The following is a 19,782-nucleotide window of genomic DNA, read 5'->3' as shown; positions in this document are numbered from 1 at the left end:
GCTAGCTCGCTCCGATGGCAAGACAGACGCGTCTACCACTTTGCGGCGTCTCTCGCCGAGCTTCTGCGTGTTTGCCGCTCGGGGCGGGTCGGGGATCCACTAACGATGACGTCATGGGGAGGCCTTGTCTTCTAGGTGGTGTCGCTCTTATTGACTGCGGCGTCGTGACGGCAAGATGGAAGACGCTGGCAGACCGCGGAAGCTTTCTCAGAAACTCGTATCACACGCGGCACTGGAATCTCGTGGAGACGTCACGCCCAGGACGGTCTTCCTACCTTCTCCATCAATATTTCACGGGGTGGCCATTTAATAGAGTGTCTGTCGCCCGACCGAGTTTCGGACGCGTCACGCTTCCCCAATTCCAATAACAAGACCGACCAAGAGACCCTGAGGTCGCCGTCCCCGAATTCCCGTGCCCAGCGTTGTCGCGGGGCGGGGGTAAATACGGGACGCTACGTGGAAAGGACGTATCGGAGTGTAGTTCAGAGAATAGAGGCTTTTCTTTTATAACCGTTTATATTTCGACCCATCAAATATGCAGAAACGACGTAAAATAGCATATAATTCGGCACGGAAAAAGAGTAATAATGCGCAGAAATAGAAAAAAAATATTCGTTTACTGTCACGAAGATTTTGTATCTGCTTCTGTCTGAAAGGCACTAGAGCCGTGATTTTTTTACGTTCGAACGAATACTGAAGTACACAGGTAAAAGGCTTCGGGGGAAGCAAATATCTAAAAGTGAAATACATTTATGGTGTTGTTCATTTGTTTTCGTCGATAAGCCAATTTAGTATTTGTAATACAATTATCAATTTGTTTCCTAAAGTGAAAAGCACGGAAACCGATGTTTTAATTAGGGGTCGTAGGGAATCTTCCTTCCTCAAATATGGTCCTATTAGGGGAACAATATAGACAATATCTGAGCTGAATAGACCGTTTAATGTGCAGCGTGCACTTATCAATTTTGTCTCGCATCCACATGCTGCAAAAGTAGTAGAAATAAGTAGACCGGTCGCTCTAAAACACATGTCGAACCGACAGTCCCAGAACATTGTTTGAAAATATTTCTTCAAGCAATGTGATTTCTTCTTATTCGCCTCGCACCTTTGCTGCGATTCTTTTTTGTGTAGAGTGTGAGTAGAATATCGTTTAAAAATCTCGACATAGTTTCCTAACAACTGCGATCACGGCGTTCGATGGATGATAATATATTGCTAGGGGTAATTAAGAAACAATGTATTTGCAGCGTTTCCTTTGAATATTGGTGGTTAAATAAATACAGTGTAAACATTTCATCAACCTAAACTAAAATTAAGCGGTTTTTTTTTTTTGGCTCGAACCATTCTGAACTGTTTTTATTCAAGAACATTACGCCCTAACTTTTTTATCGGTTTATTTGGCTAAATGAAACTTCCATAGCGAGGCACAATAGTTCGTAATTGACGGCTCCGACAACCCAACTCTTCTTCTAATTATGTTTTGGTCAATAACGCTTGTTCCACCTATACCACCGCCCGTCTACCTTTTCCCCATAAACCAGAAACAAAAAAGATCTCAAGGATATTTTCAAATTACGACGTCAGAACAAATAAATTTGCAATTCCTTAGTTGTGTTTCGTTTTTGCTTGGATAAGAAAGGTCACTGGATGCACTCAGATTTAGCAGAGCGAGCAGGTGATGGGTCCTTCATGCGATGCACCAAAACAGAAAGCAGCCACGGCGGAAGTGCCGTGCACTTTTATGGAAGTCATTTCCCCCGAATGAAAGCTATTTATGTAAATTGAGGGGACGATTAAACCTTTCCAATAGAATTCAGTAAAAAAAAAAACATACGAAAGAGAAATGCAAAGAATATAAAAATAAACGCCATGAATTTGATGCAACCCGGGTGAATAATAATCCAAAATGTCAGCACACAATTATTTGTTTAGCATATTTCTTGGCAGTTGAAACGTTTTATTTTATATGGAAGTCGTTTTGAAATGTTGACATTAAATGCACTCAAAGCCATTTTTTAGACTTTATGAGTTTATTAAATTATTGATGATCGCAGAAAGATTGATTGCTTCTATGAAGTATAAGTAAAGCTTAAGAGTGCCCACAAAAAGCTCCTGACTACAAATGGTCAACGTAGTTTAAACCTTGACATCTCAAAATAGCATTGTTTTAGAAAAAGCACTATATAGCTTTTAAAAAATACAACTGCAGCCTTTCTTGTTTCTTTTATTCAAGAAGATCAATTTTGTAAGAGCGCCCCAATTGTGAACAGGGCTGCTTCCAAACTGCATGCGCCGATTATATTTAAAGGAAACGAGAAGGTAAATATGGAGGGAAACCTTAAACACAAGGACGAGCATCAGCAAGAAAACGAATATGTTTATTTCCGTATGGTATTCGTAGCTCCCCAGTGTTTCGTATCTCGACTTTATTTGAAACTAAGTGCAGACATCATACATAACCATACATACACCGATCAGAACTGTCGCACCATTACTTGAGAAAACGGTTCATATGCGGTGAGAAATTTAGGAAGAGGATGAGATGACAACGTGTGGTGACGTCATAAGGACGTTACAGCGTCAAGCTCACACGTGGTTTGATCGATAGAAAGAGTCGTCTGTCCAAAGCAAACACGCTCCAACACCATAGTGTCATCGCACATTACGCAATAATGGCTCTCAAGTAAACAAACGACTGTGCCCTGCTGGGTCCGATCGTTAAACGCACCGATCGGCCCTGAAGTCAATTCAGCTGGGAGTTCGTCGCAGCTGAAGCTGTTTCCTGTATAGGAGTTTTTCACGTTACGTCAATCCTCCATTTCGTTGTCAGGTGTAATCGTGATGACACTTTAATCCTTTCTGCACAACGTGTTTGATGATGCAAGAAAAATTCTAAAAATGCTTGCTTTTAGCACGCGCCAGACAGCTCATAATTAGAAAATGTGGACATGACGATTTTAATGAAAACACCCTATATTCACCCTCTCGGGGTCGTTTGCTTAGTACGGTTTTCTGTCGAAGCTGGTCTCGTTCAGTAAATTTTGTTCTTCTTTGATCGAGTCACATATGTTAAAGGGGCAGTGCAACGGTTATAATGTTGAAAGAATTGCCAGTTTGCATTTTTTTATATTGTTTATACAAGCGCAAGTGACCAAAAACGCGTCACCTTTCCCCGAAAAACTGCTAATCTGCTGCGTAATCGCAAGGCAAAAAACGAATTATTTGCAGATCTGCAGCCGCCTGTGGCGGCTACGGGAACTAAAATGACGGCGTCTCTGGGGGTACGCGGAAGTCAACAAACCCTATCCCCCTCCGCTGCTACACTCGCCGTCAGCCCCGTGGCGAACCGTCCTTTGTTTCCATCGCTCGCCGCGACCTTCGACGAGGCTAATCCTTTAAAGGTCGATAATCGCGGAGAAGTGGTTGGTCTCTGAAGAGAGGACCCAAGGGGAAACTACGTGAACCCCCAGAGTACGTCACTCGAAAGTCAACGTGGAGAGTTGAGAGGCACTTCGACCTTGGATTTGTTTCATCTTTTTGTATTTTTAAATAAGAACTAGCACTTGCAAGAAAATGCGATTTTCTGTTTTTCGTTCTATAGGTGACGCTGATTAATTTGAAAATTTTCAGACTTAATTTGATTAAGTCTGAAAATTGTTGCACTGCCCCTTTATGTGGATTCTGGTTTCAGTGTTACTATGCCAATTTAAGTTTCATTCGGTCCTTGTTTTTTTTACTGTAGTCATTGACAGCTTAAGAAACGTAGAACGTGACGTGTCGCAGTCATCGTATCATTATCCCTCACGAATAAAAAACTTGAAGCGTAAATAATACAACTTTCCCGCTTTGTCCTTCGCGTGAGCGACAACCTATGTTCCTTCAGAACTTGTCAGTAATTATAATTACGTTTCTTCTTTTCTGTTTTGGTGCTAATGATTTCAGTCATTTGAGTAGGCTGCATGGCTGAAGTACCATTGTTTTAAAGGGATATTGGTAGTGTCCTAGACGACAATATGGAAGTGTTACAAGCTGCCATATCGTAGTGGAATGGGTGTTACGCGTTATGATCCGGTTTGCACACTTCGTCGGAGGCTTGGAAGGAATGTGTTATAAGTAACGAAATTACAAGTAATTTTTTCACTCTCCTAGATATTTTATTTATTTTATTACTTATTCACAAAAGCACTTTCCACCGTAATGCTGATAGGTTTAGTAGCCGATTACCACCAGCTATTCGTTAATTATTTAGGGTCGCGTCCGGCTCGGTGTTGTGTGTGTGTGTGTGTGGGGGGGGGGGGGAGGGAGGGGGGGGGGGGGGGGGGCTGAGGGCTAGTCTGCAGTGAAGAGCTCGAGGCAGAATCCCAGCAAAAATGATATTCAAGAGGGATGAATGAAAAACAGAAAGAAAGTTGGCTCTGCTGTCCGCTAGGAGTGTCCTGACTCTCAGTTAAAAAATATTAAAAAAGCTCACAGGAACATGACACATAGATGTGGCTGCTAGGACGACACCAGACTTGTTTCCGCGGTGGAGTTGGGCTTCGTCCGCCTTTTCGTAGGCATAGGAAGACTCTGAGCTTTCAGCCCTGGATCCGTTCCGGGTGACGGAATTTAGACTAATAAATTGCCCACAAAAATCCCATAAATGAATACGAGATATTTTAAATGGATTAAAAAAAATAATAATGCTCGATCGGTATCACCAGTGTTGTAACCAATATAAAACTAATAAAATAAAAATGAATAAGGTAGAGAGTCTACCAATTCGATTGATCTCCAGCCTTCAATCGATTACTCAATCGATTAATCGGTCTCGTTCGTTTCCACAGATAAAATATTAGGAAAAACGTTTTTATTTGTTTTATTTCGTCTATGTTAAACATGTGACAAGCGAAGCAAAATACAATTGGGATTTCGAATCAGCCTCTATCTGTTGTTCAGAACAGTTCAAAGAAATTCACGCTCACGGATTATTACTTCTGCTGCATGATGCATAGAGGTTCGTTTGTGTTCTCCGGCAAGAGCGACCTCCCTTCCTTGTTCACAATAGTCTCAGTTGTGTTAAACAAACACTTGAACGGCGTTGAAGGAGACGGAACACGTGCAACAATCTACAATTGTCTCGAGTTACAAAACTTTAACCTACACTTTACTTTAGGCTAAAGTTTCACCTAGCGTTTGCCCTTTTATACAGGTAAACTTGTCCACGTCTGCGTGGTAAAAGCTTTGAGTTTTTATCTCTTTATTTTGTTCAAATCTGACCGATTTACGGGTTAAAATATTAATCGCTATTAAATATTAATTGATTAAGGTAGGTTAATCTATCGATTGCTATCGATTGCAAGCACTAGTTCACACATCGCGACACTGTTAGCGCGAACTGGACATCGAGGCATTTTCGAATTTTTCTTCTAAATAGTATTACCGAGCACCAACAATTATGACTTACATTATGGAATTAAAATGAACTCTTTCCGTAGGAATAATAACTTGAATGACATCCCTTGGTTTCGAAGAGAAATACTGGAAAAACCGGCAATCGCTTGATCGCGCTAACAGTGTCGCGCTCTGTACCGATTGTTTTTCCCCGCAAAAATCAATATCGGAATGTCCGAGAGGGCTACGCTCGACCCGCGCGGAGATTTCAAAAGCGGAAAGGCACAAAGAACACATAGGCAACACACTCAGAGCACGATCCAACTCGATATGAAAGTTATTTGTTTGTTTTTACTTGGCTTTTATTTTACTATGTAAAGACAGACAACTGTAACTTTGGTTTTGCACTGAGCCGGCGGGGCGCCTGCTACGCCTCCCGGAGTGTATGTGCGTACGTGCGTATTTGTGTGTTTCTTTTTGTTAACGTTTTGGACATGATTGCGTTTTCAATAAGGCTTCTTGTGGAACCTTGTGGGACAAAAGACCAGATGTTGGCCAGTTCAAAGAATTATTTTTACGGATTATTATTTTTCTATTCTTATTTCAACTTATTTCAAGTGGAGAGAAAAGCAACGTTCTTCTCGTTGTAAGGATTTTGGGTTTGCAGTATTTTGATCAAAAGGTTAAGAACGACGCAGCCATTCTCCTCGCAAGCAACGCCTGTGCCGTTGTCGAAAACAGCCATTCAAAAAGAATGGAGCCATTCAAGAAAATATTAAAGTAAAAACAGCAAAATATATAGATATTTTTCTTTGGTATGAAAGGTTCCCTAAGGAGATTTCTCGCAGATTAAAAAGGAATAGCTTTTGGCAGTTGAGCATCCTATTGGGAGAACGAATGAATTTTAAAATCGAAGCAGGAAGACCTTCTTACTTCAAAATATTATCAAACTTTGCAACATTAAAGTTTTCCTTGAAGTGCATCTTGTTCGGTGTGCGAAGACTGGTAGACTGAATTCATTACATTCAAATAGCTGTAAGACACTTCAGAGATTTGTTCTTTAATGCAGAACCCATTGTTCGTTTAACTCTTACAAAACCAAACTTTTCAATAACGCTGCTGCGGAAGATCCCCTCCTCCCAAGTGCTGCATATTCCTAATGTTCGAAATCGCAGAGCAATACAAATCAAGTCGGACATGCTTCATGTAAAGAAGTCATTGTTTGTGCTTCCTGGTTTAACCAACCAAGACGTTACAACGCGAAACTTTTTTTTAAATGCCCTTGAAGAATCTTTAAGGGGCAACACAAACCAGAAAACAAATTTTTTTGCAAACGAAGTTGATTTTGAAAAATGCCATACACATCTAGAGAGTATTCACAAAAAGCTCCATTTGTTTACACTGGATAGTTATTTTTTTATAAATTATTTTCCAATCACCGATGCTAGTGCAGAGGTAGAGGTTCGAGCATTTTGAACACGTTTTTCTCCGTTCCACTTTTTCGCATAAATTTCACTTCAAAAGAACTATCGTTCCATCACGGGACAAAAGGAAAGGCTCACTCATTGTTTTTCTTAAGCAAAATTTCTTGAGTAATGCGGCTGTGGCATTGTTTTTTTACTTCGTGAATCTATTTTTATAAAATATGTTTAGATTTTGTCGACAAGATAAACGGCAAAAAATTTATTTGATTTTGCAGTGCGGTGTTAGCATAAAATAAATTATATTTTGGAAATTTTGTTTTACAGCGGCACTTTTAGTCATTCTGCTGCGTATCTAGTTAAGAAAACTGTCGGGTACATTACATACGTTTTTCTAACTATAGTTTTTGTAAACAATATCAGTGTGTTCCTGATAAAAACCGCCATAATTTATTTCACAACTCAATTACACAAATAAAACTTTGCATTGCCTTCTGCCTCGCAACTGCCACTATACCATATAAATTTCATTCATATTAAGCCAAAGGTTCAAAAGTTGACCCTTCTGGGTTCCGTTTTCGCTTAGGGCGAACTTTGGTTTTCAGGTCATTATTTTTGAGTTAGCAATACCTTGTCGGGAAAGCAAAAAAAAAAAAAAAAAAATGCGCGCCACAGGTTTGCGCATGACTGCAGGGGGACCGGGGTTGGTCGCATTTTGAGAACAGAAACGCAATTAGTAGTTTAAAATTTGACGAAAAGTGAAATGAACGATACCCTTTGGGCACGAAACGTACTAATGTATCGATAAACCCTGTTCAGTTAAGATCATGTACGTGAGTACAGACATTTTCTCGTTTGTTTGTTAATTTCTATATGTTTCGTCTCAACATGTGTAGGGAAGCTAATCAAACAAGATTTTACAAAATAGAATATTTAAAAAGAAAACAAATTAGTACGTCAGAGTGGAATATTCAATTTTTCAAGTTTTTGTTTATGTTATTTTTGGTGACACCTACTACGCAAACTGAAAATACCAAAAATCTCAAATGTTTTGCACTTTTAATATATCATAAACGCTTTTGAGTGATATAGTGCACAGCATTGTGGAGGTCATAAATTTCTCGTCAAAATTGCGCAAACCTGGCTCCTTTGACGTTTTGTCACCAGATCTCTGAGCCGTTTTGTACAAAAATTTAATGGCTACAACATTTAAATTTATGTCATATTGTCATCAAAGACAAAGATTAAGGCGGCGAATAACTGGAGAAACTCAACGTTTTTTGGGGCTAATTTTGTCCGAAAACTAAATAGAAGAAGGTTAGCGTCGCAGGCGTCTGTGTCGGCAAAGTAGCAGGATCGAGCGCTGGGGAGAGACTGACTCCAGCCCGCCACGCGGAGCACCTTTTTTGTACACGCGAGGGCTTCTGGAACAATCGGCGTAGAAGATTTGGCGCGCAGAACATTCTGACTACGAACAAGGAACAGAATTCTCAAATTCACCAGAACGCGACAATTAAAAAAAATAACAAAGAGGTACCGCCGCTCCTTTGCATCGAACCTCGGTTCATTGCGTGAAAGCCAAACACGATAACCGTCCGGCCACGGGCGCTTTTTTTTTTCTTTTTTATTGCATGAGAAACAAAAACGGAGAGCTAGAGCACACAAATATATTGCACTACAAAAATAGGTCCCTCATTTATCACTACAGTTCTTCCATCTGTAATACAGCCTCAGAAAAACAGGGACGAAGAACGAGTAAAGACAGGACAACGGCTGTATTACATCTGTAATACAGCCGTTGTCCTGTCTTTACTCGTTCTTCGTCCCTGTCTTTCTGAGGATGTTTTTCATCATGTTCAACTCTTACCACCTGGCCCAAATCACCACCCTACTTCCATCTGTAACATTTTGTTAAACAATGGTACCCAATCGGGCTTTGTGTCGCGAACTTCGTACATGACTTGTGGTACCAGTTGAATGAAATAACAGTGCACAGATTCGGGGTCTGAACGGCATTTTGCACGTCCATTCGGGATTTCCACATGCTCTATAAACTAAGGACCATATTGAGGTCATACGGAACGGTGTCCCCTGGCATTACGGGCAGAAAACGAATGGAATGCGGTGTAATATCTAGGTTTTTGCGCAAAGTTCGCTGCAACGCATCCCCTCCAAAAAAAGTGCGTCCCAGCAGTTGATAAAAATGTGCTCAACACTTTCGGGCTCCTTACACAATAAGCAGTTTACAGTCCATGGAACAAAAATACCGTTCTCCTGCAACCATACCTTGGTGGGTAAAATAGAATGTAATTTGATAAAGGATGTTTTGATCCTAGGAGGGTTTCCCATCTTTTTTACACGACACAGAACATCGTGCCCGGGTTAATTTTTGTACAAGACTCGGTATATTGGCGTTGGGAAGAACATATCAACAAGATTCCGTGTTAATTTTTTTCTCGACACAGTTGCGAGGTATCCCCGAGAAAAACAAACTGTTAGAAAATTCAAGGCGTCAACAACCTCTTTAAGGTATACCACCAGTCTTGGTGGGTGATATTCAACGGTTGACACACACTGTAAAAAATTTACGTCAATTTGACGTGTCTTTCCCTCGTCAAAAAAGACGGGCACGCTCATCATTTCAAAATACGAGGATGCCCTCATTATTTATTTGGCGCGAGAGCCGAGCCTTCCAGAAAAGCCGAAATCCCAGGAGTGCAAGCATGCGCAGATGGCGAGGAGTTGAATGCCCCGCCGCGCAGCGCGCAGCCCCGCAGCTCTTTCGCGGCCCTCCCAGCCCTCCTCTCTCGCAGAATGGTGTTGCCGTTGTTGCAACACCCATCTCTGTTGTTTTGCGGTTTTGCTCCGAGTCGTGCGCCCGTGCCGCGCAGGCGCAAACAGAGGTTGCAGCAGCTATCGCCATGCTATCGCTCTTCGGGCGTTCGTCGAACTCGCCTCGGTGGCTGTTGACATCGTGGTCAGTGTAGTGTTCTGTGATGCATCAGGGCCTCATCAGCTCATCGACGACTAAATCGCCCACTTCAAGGTATGCAATGTGACTTTATCCTTGCAATGTCTTGCTTACGTATTGTAATCGAATATTTCTCCATGTTCGCGGTTCGAGTGCTTTCGGTTGAAGACGGAAAGCGCTCGAGCGTGTTCGAAATCTGCGGTCTGAGTACACGGGCGTCCAGCGACACATCGTGCTTTTGGTGTTTCTTTTTCAGCACGTTATGTTTCCGTTATAATATGCACGTGTTTATTTATCCGTGCTGCAGCGGCGGCGCCTTTACTCAGAGCCCTGCGCCTTATCTCTTAGGAGAACTCGCGAGTACGAGCTTTTATGGAAGCTTAGTTTCTGTGTTTGTTTTTGCAACAACATTCATGCAGCCAGACAACATAAGCGAGCGGCTAACGTCTTTGTAACGACGCAATGTCATTGAACGACGTTTTAGCGGCTTCGAAAACGGAAGTTTCCAGTGCACTCGATTCACGAGCCTCTAAGACGTACACAAAATTATTGACCGCCCTCGTAATTTGACGGGAAATTTCTCAAGCAGTTTGGAGGGTTAATTGTTGTAAACATCCACTCTGCAGCTCGCTGCTGGCTCTGACTTTATATTTAACAGTGTGCTTATTTTTTATATCGTATTTTCCGGGCTATAGTCCAAGGTCTATACATGTTTAAAAGCTGAAATTTTAGGCTGTGCGGACTCTCTACGCGTGCGGACTATACACGAATTTTGTTTTTCAAGATCGTTCAGTATGAGGAGATGTGACGGATTTTGTGAGTGAAAGAGTATGTTAATGATGATTTATGTATATTATAGGCAGGCACGTAGCCAGGGGGAGGCCCCCCGCCCCCCCGAAACAAAATTTTGGCTACGTGCCTGATTGTAGGCTTCTTTGTGTGCTAAGAAAGCAGACATGTGTCAAGGTGCGCCGTCTATAGGAAGATTTTCGTGTCGACTAAGCACCAGGTGCCGACTATGCACGGCACGCGGGCTATGCACCGGGTGCGGACTATCTAAGTATCTAAGCAAGAACTTTTACTTTGGACCCCCAATTTGCCCCTGCGGACTATACACCGGGTACGGACTATAGCCCGGAAAATACGGTACATATATTTTAGGTTTTTGCATGTCCTATATTCCGTTCACGCCTACGCTGACAGTGCGGTGCAAGCTACTTGTTCGCCAACTATAATTAAAGCCTCTTATCGCTTGACCTCGCTCTCCCCGCGTGAGTATGCGAGAGGCGGTGACCACGTTGTGCAGAATCGACAGTTGACTGGTCAAACGAACATGCAGCTTCCACCGCACTGTCTGTTTAGGGGTGAACATTTCGCAAAATCGTAATAATTGGCTCAGCATACCCAACGGCTTATCGGCTTCGCAGAAGTTTATATTTTATTTATTTTTCTGCGCTTTCTTGTTTTATTTCTCATTGATGAGTACTGTTCATTCATTTGCACACCTGAGTCATTAGACAGCTGAAATGACGTCGAAAGATTCTTCTGATATATCAAATTTTTTTTTGTAATCTTTAATGGACTGTAAAGGAAAATGAAGGTGATATATATGTGGATGCCATCCTCACTGTATAATGGGAGGGCTCGGCGGACATTAGACAGGCGGATAAACGTCAAAATATGTTTACTAATTAACCGAAAATTGTAAAGTCACTGTTTAATTACATAGCTTTTTACTTTTCTTATTTCACTGTAGATTACACTTGTGCAGCTTCAGACACCCCGGCCATGACACTTCCCCTTTGGACTTGGTTTAATGAATTTGTGTTTAGTATAGTTGCGTTATTTGTTTAGTATAGTTACGTTTATTATCATTAGTGCATGATTTTTTTTAACGAGGTTATAATTGCTTCCTCTTTTTTACAGTGGCTATTTTCAAACCTAACGTTGCATTTGCATATGTTGGTGTGCATGTGCATGGTGTGTGTCTGCATCTAACTGTGTCACATGGCACCTGTGACATCCTAATGACGTCTGCATATAGTTGTTTCACTTTGCACTCGGGCTCAAAGTATAGCTATGTTGGACTGTTAATTTCAGGGTGGCATATCCCACAAGCCTCATGTTGGCTGTGATGTGCCCGTCATGCTAACTGATGTGCGCTAGATACAATGAATGTATTATATTATTATTATGAATATTATTATTATTTAGCGGTGTAATGGGCCTCTGCGCAATTGCAATTTTAAAGAGAGTAATGTAACCCCAAAACTCTAACCGGCGATTTCCGAAAAACATGGATTACTCAAAACTTGCTGCTTTTTCACAAAATTGTTTCATTTAGGTTGGGCTTTAATAATGTCTCCGTTTAAAATTGCAATCGCAGCATAGCCCATTATACCAATAGTTAAGAAGGTAATTAACATATTTTGGTTAGTAAACATAATTTTATGTTTATTCTCTTCTCTAACGTTTGTCATTGCTGTGGTATTGCTGGCTACTGCAGTGTGTGACCCAATTGTTATGTTTGTTATAGGTACTTTGGCCAGATAAACCTCAAAAGAGGTACCAGGTGTGCACCATGCCATACCGCAAAGAGCGGCATTTATCCGAAAGTTCTCAGGCTCATCAAGGAAGGGAAATGAACCCGTAGGTACTATCCAAAGATTACCAGCCGCTCTCTTCAAGCCGCATGGAGAGCTCTATGAGTTCAGCAAGTGTTCCTAGTGGTCCTTGGGATATTTCATGCTGGAGGCTTATGTAGTATTGGTCTTGTCTTTGTAACTTTGTGGGTATAAGGCAAGCTGTATTAAATTTATTGCAGGTTCCAGTTGCACCAAGCAGGTGCACTCACCCTCAGGTTGCAAGCCGCTCTCTTCAAGTCGCATGGGGTGCTTTATGAGGTGAGCAAGCATTTCTAGCAATCCTTAAGACATGTCGTGCTTTAGGCTTATGTATTACTGGCCTTGTCTTTGTTACATTGTGGTATATGGCAAGCTGTACTAAATTTATTGCAGGTCCCAGCTGCACCAAACAGGTGCACGCACCATTACAGATTGCAAGCCGTTCTCTTTAAGCCACATGGAATGTTCCATGAGGTGAGCGTGCATTTGTAGTGGTCCTTGGGACATGTGCTGTAGGCTTATGTATTACTGGCTTTGTCTTTGTGGTATACGCCAGGCTGTATTAAATATATTGCAGGTCCCAGCAACAAAAATTGCAAGCCGCTCTCTTCAAGCCGCGTGGAGTGCTCTCTGAGGTGAGCAATGATTTCTGGTGGTCCTTGGTACATGCCCTTCTGGGGGTTTATGTAGTACTGACCTTGTCTTTGTTATTTTCTGGTATATGGCAAGCTGCATTAACTTTCTCGCAGTTCCCATCTACACCAAGCGGGTTGACCCACCGTCAGACCGCAAGCCGCTGTCTTCAAGCCGCACAAAGTGTTCTATGAAGTGAGCAATCATTTCTGGCTGTCTTTGGTGCATGCCATGCTGGGGGTTTATGTAATACTAGCCTTGTCTTTGTTACTTTCTGGTACATGGCAAGCTGCATTAACTTTGTCGCAGTTCCCATCTACACCAAACGGGTTGACCCACCTTCAGACCGCAAGCTGCTGTCTTCAAGCCGCACAAAGTGTTCTATGAGGTGAGCAATAATTTCTGGCTGTCTTTGGTGCATGCCATGCTGGGGGTTTATGTAATACTGACCTTGTCTTTGTTATTTTCTGGTATATGGCAAGCTGCATTAACTTTTTCGCAGTTCCCATCTACACCAAGCGGGTTGACCCACCGTCAGACCGCAAGCCGCTGTCTTCAAGCCGCACAAAGTGTTCAGTGAGGTGAGCAATCATTTCTGGCGGTCTTTGGTGCATGCCTGCTGGGGGTTTATGTAATACTGGCCTTGTCTTTGTTACTTTCTGGTATATGGCAAGCTGCGTTAACTTTCTTGCAGGTCCCAGCTGCACCAAGCGGGTAGACCCACCGTCAAAGACCGCAAGCCGCTTTCTTCAAGCCGCACAGAGTGTTCTGAGGTGAGCAATCCTTTCTGGCGGCCCTTGGTACATACTATGCTGGGGGTTTATGTAAAACTGGCCTTCTCCAGTTTGATCCAGTTTTACCTAAGGAAAAGGTGGACCTCTATAGTGGGATGGACATGCATTCAATATTTTTATATACATGTATACAAAGCTGTCTACTTTGATTCAAACAAAATTAAAAAAAAAAAAAAAAAAAAAAACGGCACGAGTTACTTAAATGATTCCCTCACTGTGTGTTTATGGGGCTCGGAGGACATTAGATAAGGGGATAACCGTTGCAGAATGTTAATCAAAACTAATGAACAAAATTTTTTTAATAATGTTTTTAATTAATTGTTTTATGGGATACGTTTCAATTCTAGTTTCAAAGGCAGTAAATGTTAGACTAACAGAATTTCTGTATAGCAACAAGGTTCAAGATATGGAATGCTAAAAATTTGCTTTTTTTGTCACCCGATTCGAAAATTGCGTACTCGGGGAAGACCTCAGGATGTTGTGCGGACGTGGTTGCTTCGGACGCACCTTTTTTATCTTGGAAGTATGACGCGGATGCATCTACCAAGGACACACTGTCGAGATAGTGACGATGTGCCCAGTACGACTATGTCACTCTCCCACCCATCATTAACGGCACAAATTCTTGAGCTCCTGAGCGCGGTTTTTGCATCCGACATTAAAACACAAAAGTTGGACAAGGAATATGTGGAAGCCGCTTGGCATTTCGTGAATTGTTTAAGTCGGGATAGCCTTTAATATTGGCTGGCTTTTAACGCTGCTGTTGCAGCATGGCCGAGAAAGCCATTAGTTACAAAGCTAGCAAATTTTCGTCAATTAGTCAACATACTGTGACGGTTATCCCCTTTACTGATGTCCACAGAGTCCTACGAACGCGCAATGAAGAAGACATTCTGATAACTTTCGTGGCCTTTTTTGAAAATTCTGTTAGCTTTGATATAGAATGATGTGTATACATGTAAAACGACTTGTAGAATGTAATCATGCACATGATTGTGTTACAAGGCTTTGTTTTTCACCCAATTAAGTAGTGCATATTTTATCGCAACCTTCCAAAAATAAGCAAAGCATCCAGTTTGGTATTCAAATTGTATTCTATTTCGGTAATAAATCAACGGACTACTACTTGGTTCGCCTTTGGCTTCATACTGAAAATAATAGGCATGTGTGAATCATGAATTTTGGGCTTAAAGTGTATAATGACTTGAGCTTATTAACTTTTCAGTTGAATATCACAGTGTCTGCACCTCTCTCCAAGCCTGTTACTTAGTGCCGTCACGCTAGCCTCACCCACCCTGACAGTGTTGGTATCACTTGTTTAGCTGTAGACTGCTTTGATTACTTTAGTACATATGTTTTCAAAATGCAGTAATATGTCAGTGAAGGAGCATGATCGTGCACGAATAGTAACTTTAGGTATGGTACAAAAAAATACCTAATATCAGGGGCAGGTAGTCATCCACTGAAATAAAGTTAGAAGTGAATAATTTCGATTACCAAACTGAATGCTCTCTTAAAATTCTCAAGGATCTGCTTAAGCTGCACAGTTGTAATCAAGGCAGCAAGCAAAGCTTGTCATTTATTTATGCTTGTCAGCAGCATGCTGCATGGGCATATAGATTTATAAGTGTACATAATCAGCATGAGGGCAATACATATACTTTTTAAATGAAATTCTAATTGATCTCGTTATCATCGCCCCACTGCCAAAGCTCTGTTAGTTCTGATCCAAATTATGTTGTGGCTCTGGCTATCATCAGGTCAAGGCCCACATAGAGGTTGTGAATATAAATATACGATTTGATGGCCTTCTCGCCATGCTCATCCTTCAATTTCAAATTAGAACTGTTGCTGCAATGTCGTGACATAGCATGTTAGGACATTGCAGCCTAATACATATTCTTGATAACAGGATAGCTACAGTGTTATTTGTCTTCTAAATTTGACCTTGAGGGGAGTACCGACATCCATCAGATGCAAAAACATTCACGTAACCATTTTTAAATTTTTTTCTTAATTCCTCCTGTGTACATGTCAAAACCTCTCCGCTATAGAGGTGTGCATTTCCCACCAAAGTATGAGTCTGCACTGCGACAAAGCGAGATTCTTGCGACCGGGGTGTTACACCACCCCCTAGATAAGCAGAAGGCCTCCGCACCGTCATCACAGCCAGATCGATTGAGGCCTGAGATTGGGCACGAGTGCTGCGTCAGTGTTCGGCCGGGGCTCGTGTTCCATCAGTGCGTCGAAGGTCGGACTCGGGCCCAGTAGCCGAGTTAGCGCCATCCGACTGTGATAACGTTTCATGAAGGGAGAGGAGGCGATGCCCAGGCTTTTATTATTCTATAGGTGTTGTTGGGTGTTAACGCGATTAATGCGATTGCGGAGTCTGCTCCATGGGTTTCGCTTCTCCGCAGCGCAGTGCACATGCGGAGAAGCGCACTGAACAAAGCCAATTCATTGCAATGGTGACTTTACGAGCGCTTTGAAATGGTCGACTGGCGTAAATGACTTATTTTTCGCGAGCTTGATATTTCATACATTTTGTGAAGTGTCAGTTTTGGAAATACTTTGTGGGAACAAAATTTCACAATGAGGAGTAATGTTCAATGTATTCGTAGCCATGGGGTTACTTATTTGCATGACCAATTTGAAGCAATTTCGATAAACTCGCAAACAGTAAGCCTTTGCAAAAATTAAGCCGTTTACAGTAGTACGATTAATGTTGAAACCAATATCAAATACCGTATAATACTAAACTGCTATAAGAAAATTTTAATATTAGCACAGCCCTGAAAAATGGCCATTTGCAGATGTTTTCGCTGTGGCCTTCATCAATCCATATGGGCTTCAAGTGTAGCAGCTGCAACCTTGAATCTGGAAAAGGCTATTGTTTGTCACACATTTTCTTTATGGTGCCTAAGGTTTCATGTAATAAATGTTGTGCCCTGCAGTGAAGACTATTACCTGTAGCATAGCCCTGGGCATGCAAGCCCTGGGCATGCAAGCAATGTCTGACATATCAGACTTTCAGAAATGCTATTGTCCAATTTTCCTCACCCTTTTGTCCGGATGAAGCTGTTACTATCTTTCTTGCTTTCCTCTCATAGTCCTTTGAGCGAGTTATGTGACGTTATATCATAGGGTGGCATAGGGTAATTTTCTCTTCTCTTTTCCCGCAGGATGTAATGGCACACCATCATCACCAAGGAGAGTGTACAGTGAGGAAGCTCGGAAACTTGAATAAAGTGATAAGTAATCTTTCAATTTTTGTTTTTATAATTATGTGAAGAACACTGATCATAATGACTGTATGCTACACATACATACTTACAGCTGAAAAATGCAATCCACCTTTTCTTTAGGTTTTTCTCACACAGTTTCAGAACACGCTGGTACGTCATTTTCACGAGGAATGTTTGGAAATAGAGCTGCCAGAGATTTCCTCGTAATTTTCACGTACAAAGCCGCAAATAAAAATGACGACTTTCCTAGTCAATTTAGAAAAACGACAGTTCGTTATTTTCACGGGGGAAGATTTGAAAACGATTCAATCGTCATTTTCACGTCTATGCTCGTAAACTAAGAATGCGGTGCCTCGTTTTTTTGACAACTTTTCCCACATAATTTTAAAAAAATGATTGTACGTTATTTTGACGGGAAATGTTTGGAAATAGAGCTGCCAGAACTTTCCTCGTAAATTTCACGACTCATTTTTAACAGTGCAACGAAAGTGGGGATAAAAGATGTCAGCTGGTTTTGGATGGCTTCGCGAATAAAAGGGACTTCCTGATCTCTAAAAAAAAAATAATCGGGGTACTAACTGCCTAACGAGTAAGTGGGACAGACCCGCACCCCCGTCTGCGACACTGCGGAAAAGGTTTTCCCGTCGCATGGGCTCCCAAGTTGAAGTCCATATGAAAACCGCAAAGACACGGTGAAAATTTTGTATATTGCTTCTTGCGCAGTGTAGAACTTGTAGCACATACCAAAGCTTGGCAATCAAAAAAACGTTGCAGATAGTTGCTCTCGTAAAAATCGACACCTCTCGGTGGATCCAGCGCTTGGAGCGCTTGTCGATATCTGCTGCCACAGTTGATCAATAGGTCGTGCTGTTTCTGTGGCTCTCCAGTGGCACACCGAGGTAGTTGCATGGAGTGCAGCTCCATTGGATGTCCTCGAAAACTACGGGCGTGCTCGCCCACGTCCCGTGCCAGAAGCCCCTGCACTTTTCCAGGTTCAGTGAGGCACCCGTGGCCCTGCAGAAAGTGTGTGTCAACCGTAAGGCATGACTTACACTCGTTTTATCGGTGCAGAAAAACGCAACGTCATCCGCATAAGCCAAGACTTTGGTTTCAACGCTGTGCCCGATATATCCTCGGACATTTGAACTTTGGATTATGTTCGGACACAGTGGTTCGAGGTGCAAAGAAAAAAGTAAAGGGGACAGCGGGCACCCTTGCTTCACAGAAGGATGAACTGGTATACTTTCCGTCACGTTATTGTTAAGTACCAACCTCGTATAGCAGTTGGTGTATGACATCTTAACGCATAGTAATATTATCTTCCCAACGCCTACATGCGCCAGTATTTTGAAAAGGACATCATGCTGAACGCGGTCAAACGCTTTCTCTAAATCGATTTGCAACATTGCAACTTGGTCGCCTCTTCCAGACACACTGTCTAACACACTTAGGGCAACGTGAATATTGCTCTACCCCTTATCCCACATGTTTGATGTTCCCCGACTACTTCACAAATAATAGATTGCATTCTGTTTGCCCGTACTTTTGCAAATATTTCGTAGTCCACATTACACAATATTATCGGGCGGTACCCTTTCACGCAGCGTCGTTGGTTGTTGTCCATTTCTTTTGGAATAAACACCGTGTGTGCACGTAGAAACGAAGGCGGAAGCGCGTTTGCCTTGTGGGCCTCTTGAAAAACTTCATGCAGCACGAGACAAATCTCGTTCTTGTGCACTTTATAAAAATCAGCGATTATCCCATCGGGTCCCGGTGTTTTTGTTTTTGTTTTTATTTGTGGGAGAGCGTCTACAGCATTTACAATTTCTTGCACACTAATCGGTTCTTCAAAGGTTTCAGCGCAGCCTTCACTGAGCCGTGGTAGTAACATTATCAATTTTGCAAGACCTTCGGTATCGTCTACGAATGCGGGACAGCTCAGCAGGGCTCGATAGTGATCAAGAAAGACGCGTTCGATCTCCTCCATATCAGTGACGATTTTGTTTCTGTGCTCTATCTCTAGTATTTCCTTACTCAGTGCGTGTCTCTTTTCGTCTTCCAACGCCTTCTTTGTGGGTTGTTCTCCCAAGAGGAAGTTTTCTACCCTCGATCGCACGACCGCGCCCGCGTACCGCTCCTGATAAAGACTGTCAAGCTGAGCTTTTATGTAATTTATGTCCTTGGTTCCGTAGCCAAGATTTTTGCATTCAAGCTCGTATAAAAGATGCAAGTCACGCTGGAGTTGCTTTTCTTTTTTGTGCTTGTAATAATTAAGCGTGCTTGCTCTTTCAATTGCCAACTGTTTTGCGTCTTGCTTAAAGGTTTCCCACCTCGCAAAAAATGTTCCCCGTTTTGACCAGCTTGTTTAAGTAATTTTCGCGTTTCGGACACTAAAAACTCATCTTTCAGTAGCTGAGAATTTAACTTCCAAAGTTTCCAATTGATGCGCTTATGCTTCCTCTGCTTTTGTCCAATCGTTATCGCAACCATGCAGTGATCTGTGAATAACACAGGTTCCACAGTATAAGCATTTAAAAGTTGTATTAGATCAATAGAACAATACAACCTGTCTAGTCGGGCATGCAACGCCCGTTGACAGTGCGTGAACTGTATGAGTTTGGTTCCTGTTTGAAAGTTGGCTACGTCTAGCAAACCTCCCTCTTCGACTACTTCGAGCAATAGTTGTTCACTTCTATCAAGATGGGGCCTGGTCGGCGTTCG

General features: G+C 42.1%; 1 long non-coding RNA gene across 1 annotated transcript; it reads left to right on the top strand.

Moving 5' to 3' along the window:
* Positions 1–9,779: 9,779 nt before the first annotated feature.
* Positions 9,780–13,217, top strand: LOC121833223. Its single transcript, XR_006076571.1, has 4 exons — positions 9,780–9,840; positions 12,302–12,414; positions 12,783–13,024; positions 13,139–13,217. It is a non-coding gene; the product is annotated as an uncharacterized LOC121833223 (long non-coding RNA).
* Positions 13,218–19,782: the final 6,565 nt, after the last annotated feature.

This window comes from Ixodes scapularis, unplaced genomic scaffold (genome assembly GCF_016920785.2).
Source record: "Ixodes scapularis isolate PalLabHiFi unplaced genomic scaffold, ASM1692078v2 PGA_scaffold7__128_contigs__length_106722199, whole genome shotgun sequence".
NCBI lineage: Eukaryota > Metazoa > Arthropoda > Arachnida > Ixodida > Ixodidae > Ixodes > Ixodes scapularis.
The sequence above is the reverse complement of the archived record's forward strand: the minus strand, read 5'-3'. Positions and strand labels throughout refer to the sequence as shown.